Here is a 6459-nt window from a genome sequence, read left to right as displayed (position 1 = left end):
ACTTTCATATGCATGTTATAAAGTAATTAACAATATTCAGTTGTGGGAAAAGTTTGTAGAATACTAATTCACCCCCCTATATTATCTATTTCTAATACTATCTTGTGAGTTGTCTTCCCTATTAAAAGATTTTAAACTCACAATTTAGTAAGCACTTAGTTAGGATATTTACAACAACCTATATAGGACTACTTTGTTAAGAGATTTACTTTGTATCACTAGTTAGAATGATTCAACACTTGATCTTCGGTTAGCACCTTTCTGCTTGATGTTAGATCTTATCTTTGCTATTTAAACCTTGAACATCCTAATCAAATATATCCTTTCTAAACCTCTCACTACTTGTCTTTGTTTCTCTTAGACTAATTCTACTTTTCATAACTCTATCATAGCCATTACAGCCATCATGAATGCTCTCTAACCTCTTAGCATTTGTCTCCTTGTGTATCCATAAAATCATTAGGGTTTTTCTCCTTAAATAAGCATTGATGGAGATGGGCTTAGTCAAAATCAATGACTATAACTAATTCTTATTGTTTCCTTAATATTCCATAAATGTGATTGGTTGCACGCATTGGATAGGGATTTGTAATATGATTGCATAATTATCTCTTATAGTCATAAAATCATGATTATGTTAGACAAAAATGGTTTACATAGGAGTTTGTTCCATAACAAACAACGATGGGAAAAAATTGTTCATTCTGCATCCAAAGGCTTTGATGCTTAGCCTTCACTATTCTCTCAATGTTGTAACTTGGCTTTTATATAACTTGGCACTTTATTTTACTCAACACTTGAATCACTCAACATGTATAGATTGCTTGGCACTAGAGTGACTCAACACATACTATCTAGTTGACACATACTAGTGCTCGACACTTTTTAGACATATTTCTTAACATGTACTATCTAGAAATGTATGCTCAACATGCTTTGATCACTTGGCTCATACTAATTGCTTAGCATGGACTATGCACTTAGCTTGCACTTTTATAAATAGTGACTAAGTGTTTTGTCACTACCTTGTCAAAACTAAAATGAGATTAATAGTTGTACACAAGTTCTTTGGATGAAGAAATTTTTTAGAGATGTAAAAGTTGAATTCAGGCATCCTACTTCCATATTTTGTGACAACAAAAATACAATAAACATATCAAATAATGTGGTTATGCACTCCAAAATGAAGAATATCTCAATCAAATAGAGCTTTCTAAGAGAATAAGTACTTGAGAAGCTAGTCAGGTTGGAATACATCAACACAAAGGAGAAACTTGTAGATATCTTCAAAAAACCCTTCCAAATGAAACCTTTGAGTATCTAAGGGAGAAATTGGGAGTTGTGTCACTCTCATCCATTCACTAAAAGTTTTATGAAAATAATATGTTTAGGGGTAGTTAGTCTCTAGCCCTAGAGATCCTTTTCCATTCATGAAATAGGTGGAGAGATTAGAGTAATGGGGAGAGATGAGCTAAGGGGGAGCCTTACATTATCAAGATCACACATTTGAAAGGTTTCCATCAATAACAACGTGAGAGATTGATGGAAGAATTTTCATATATGTCAATTATGATGCATATTTAATATTACACACACACAGACACACACATAAAGACTAATTGCTTAATTCAAACAAATATAATCACAATTGTTTAAATATTGAAGCGAATGACATTCTTAAGGCATTCAAATATGATTATGTCTTCATGAAAAATCTCTAATACAACAAAGAAAAAATTAAATATGAGACAATATTCAGCAACATGAAGACATCTCAGTCAAATATACATAGAAATAACTAGAAATATAAATCATATGTAGTTAATTTCGTTAATGCAATACAAGAAGTTTATATAGATGAAAAGAAAAAGAGATGCTTGGAAGAGGAGATATACTAGAACACAATAAATTTGTGATGGCACAAATTTTCCATTTTAAAATGAGTAATATATATATATATATAAGGACTAATTGGTTAATGCACATAAACATAATTACACCTGTTTAAATGTTGAAGGCAATGACATGCTTATGGCATTCAAGATTATGTATTCATCAAAAAAATTTAATACAACAAAGAAAAGATTAAATACTACATAATATTCGACAACATGAAGACATCTCGGTCAAATCTACATGGAGGAGGTATATAGAAATAACCAGAAATAAAAATCATATGTAGTTTTTTTTTTAATACGATAAAATATGTTTATATAGATGAAAAGAAAAAGACATGCCTAGAAGAGGAGATACACTCAAACACAATAAATCTATGATGACACATATTTTCCATTTTTAAATGAGTAATAATTACAAAGATGCTCAGAAATGATATATGAATTTGATAAGGTATTTAGTATAAATAGTGATGAACTTGTGCAAGTTCATCTTGACTAATTTATGTGTACATGATATAAAAAGATGAGTCTATATTATTCACTAATGTTAGAAGACTTACTTGAATAAAATTGTATGAACACATTACATAAAAACAAAAAAATTATGCAAAGAAAGCTATAGAATGTATTAACTAACATGTCATCAACAATTACAAAAACAAAAATATGAAGGAATTTAAACTATTACCATCATGGGAAAAAAACTCTGATCTTCATATTTCTTGGAAACAAGCAATGATGTATGGAATTGATAATAATATAGTGCAATTACCTTAGATGATAATTTGAAAAGAGATAACATTAATTCTCATAAGGAATAAAGAAAGCTTCAAAGGATATGTTATAGCTGGAAGGAAAGACACATCAACAATTAAATTAGAAAGAGGGAATAATTTTGTTTTAGAAGCATTAATTTCTAGAAAGGTCATTGTTCAAGCATACAAGATTGTAAATCAAACAAATATATGTATGTATGTATGGATGTATGTATGTTGTTAGAAATTCTTTAGAATAATTGAGAGTGGGGGGGGGCACATGTGAATCAGTTATTCAAGGTCCAACATGTCCAATTCAAAAATTTTCACTAAGTGTAGTGAGCCCATTCAATCATTCATTCATCCAAGTGTTAACTTATCTAATCAAAAAGTTACTATAAATCAACATGCAAGCATAACACATAACAAATCAACACATAACATAGTGATTTATGTGGAAACCAAATTGGGAAAAAACCACTAGTAACATGTTACTCAATTCTCACTCTTCAGAAGTGATGCCTTGTGAAAGGCCTACCCTATTAAAAACTTACAACAAATTGTTAAATGTGACCTTATTAGAGGATTTGTCCATGCTAATAGAAGTGGGCCTTGTTAGAGGACTTTAGAACATTCACTTGGAATGCCACCCTATTAAAGGATTTACAAATAGCTATTAGGCCAACCTAAGTCCATAGGATTTCCCCTCCATCCTAATTGATACAGTTGCTAGAGAGTAACAATTAGTGATTTTGACCTGATTGTAGAATACAACTTAACTTGCAGTTATTAGATCACTTCTTAGCTCATACCATTGTCTGGATCTTAGTCTCTGCAACTCTAACAACTTGCCCTCCTTTCAAGCTTAGTCTCCTTGAGTCTCCATGCTTAATGTACCAATGCAATCATCTCTTCATGACCACTTGTAGAAGCAGAGCCTCTATGCTTTTCCTTCTCCTTGATGTCTTCTTCTTGACACCCTTCTAACCACTTCACAATTTTTTCCTCTTTAGCAATAGTAGCATCAATAACATTTGCTTCTTGGATTATGACCCCTTAAATAGAATTCTTGGAGTTCCCTTTCCTGCTTGATTCTTCCATTCTTTAATTTCAATTCGTATGGATTAGGTAGGATTCATTGTATCTAACCCATATTTTGTTTCCTCTAGAAACTTCTTGAGTGAACCTTTTGAATTTGCCCAAAAATGATTTACATAGAATTCTATGCCACTAGCTCATCATCCTTATCCTACATCTAGTTCAAAAAATTTAAGGTAACCACTTTGTTAGCTCAAATTTGGAAAATCTTCATTATTTAAAATAATGTAGTAGCTTGGCACTATTGAGATACTGGTGCTCAGCACATACTATGTTACTCAGCATCAACTATGCTTTTCCTAATGCTCGGCACCTGAAGATCAATTGGCACAAACTAAGATTTCTTGATGCTCGACACCTGAACTTCACTTGGCACCTAAAGATCACTCGACACCTGAAGATCACTGGGTACACACTAGAATTTCTTGTTACTTGGCTCCAACTAAGAATTTTTTTAGCTTCAACTAACTTGCTTGGCACCCACTAATGAACTTAGTTTAAGTATTGCAATCAACCTTGTTATAACTTATTCCTCCAATTTTTCTAAATGTGAAGAACCTTTGTATCTTTGAATATGTTATCAATACATCATTTAACCATTGTCTTAACTAATCCTTGCACTTCATTACACCGTCATAACTCAACCTTTCCCTTAGGTACTCTTGTTACATCTAGTTGATCAAATCTTTTTCATCAATTAACTAAGTGATAGTACTTGGATCTTGTAAGCAAATGTCATTCCTACAAATAGAAGATTTGACATCAATGACAAAATAATTATTGAAAAAAATCTATTAACAAAAAACTTTCTTCTTTTCAACAATCTCCCTCTTTGACCTTCAATAATGAGCTTTTCAATCAAATTTCCAACAATCTTCCTCTTTGGCATTGATGGCAAGCCAAACTGATCAACCATTAGACTAAACTATTCAACCACAACCTAACTAGGTTAGAATAGTAAGTCAAATGCCAAAAAGTAATTGTGTTAGCATTAGTTCTCACATCTCCCTCTTAGCTATTGTATCCTTTCTTTTGTTTTCTCCTTCTATCTAATTATCTTCACTTGATCAATTTTTGCATTTTCTTGACATTTCTCCCTTATATTTTTGATCAAAATGCAGTTGATCAGTTTCTTACAACTTCTCTGTCTTTGACAACAATATCAAAGACATATTTGCATCTTATATGAAAGTGTAACTTTTATAGGTTAATTCAATTTGTCCCTCTATCACCTCGCTTATTATTAATTTGGAACTTCAACACTTTAATTACTTTAGGCATGAATCCTAGAGTAAACATCCTCTACATCAATGTGTAAAATCTTCAACAATCAACTTATTTAATGCAAGATAGTCTTACTTTTTCTTCAAGTAGTCTTGGCTAGGGGTATCATCCCTAACTTACCTCTAAGATACTCAAAAGCATCTTTAGGTAGTGCTTTTGTGAAGATGTTAGAAATCTATTCTTTTGAGCTTACATTTTCCATCTTTACTTGTTTATCTTTCACCAATTCTCTTACATAGTGATACTTGATTGCAATGTTCTTGGTTTTAGCATGCATTATAGAGTTATTTGATATGTTGATAGCACTTGTATTATCACAATAAAATATCATAGGCTCATTTACCTCTTCCTTCATACCTTGCAGAAAATGTTTGATCCATACAATATTGGTGCAATTTATAGCAACCAAAACATATTTAGCTTCAACAGTGGACTATGAGGTACAACGTTTTTTTTTCGCTAGTCCTTGTAATCAATCTTTTTTCCCAAGAAAAGTGCTCCTCCACTGGTTTTCTTTCTATCATCAATGTTACTTCCCCAATCTACATCATTATAAGCTCTTAGATCAAACTTTTCACTTCTCTTTTAGTATAGACCAAAGTCATCAATTCCTTTTAGATACCTCAATATTCTCTTTACTACCATTAAATGATATTCTCTTGGATTTGCAAAAAATCTTACGACTATTCCAATAGCTAATGAAATGTTTGGTCTACTATGTACAACATATTGCAACCTTCCAATCATTGATCTATGAAATGTCTGATTCATTTTAGTAGACTCATCATTCTTGGATAACTTATGTCATACTGCCATTAGTATGCTAACTGGTTTTGACTCTTCTAATCCAAATGTCTTAAGTATCTCCTTGATGTATTTGGATTGGGTAAAAAATAGGCCATTCTTCAATTGATGTACTTGTAATCCAACAAAGAATTTGATTTCTCCAAACATTGACATCTCAAACTCATGCTTCATTTGATCAGAAAAATATTTCTATATAACATCTTTCTCTCCAAATATTATATCATCAACAAATATCTCTGGTATCAAAATGCCTTTACCTTTTTTAGCTTTGATATATAAGTTGTTGTTGTCATTTATCCTCTCAAATCCTATTTTCACAAGATAGTTGTGCAGTCTCTCATACCATGCTCTAGGTGCTTGCTTTAAGCCACAAAGTGCCTTGTGTAGTTTACAAACCATATCCTTGTCCTTGTCTTTAACATATCCCTTAGGTTTTCTATGTAGACTTCCTCTTCCATTATACCATTCAGAAAAGAAAACTTGACATCCATTTGGTAGACTTTGAAACCTTTGAATGTAGCATATGCAGGTAGTGTTCTTACTCCTTCCATTCTTGCAATAGTGGAAAATGTTTCCCCATAATCTAGTCCTTCTTCTTGTGCATAGCCTTTGCAAAC

Source organism: Cupressus sempervirens, chromosome 7 (assembly GCF_028749045.1).
Source record: "Cupressus sempervirens isolate cs-2001-9-10 chromosome 7, ASM2874904v1, whole genome shotgun sequence".
NCBI lineage: Eukaryota > Viridiplantae > Streptophyta > Pinopsida > Cupressales > Cupressaceae > Cupressus > Cupressus sempervirens.
Note: the sequence above shows the minus strand (reverse complement) of the source record.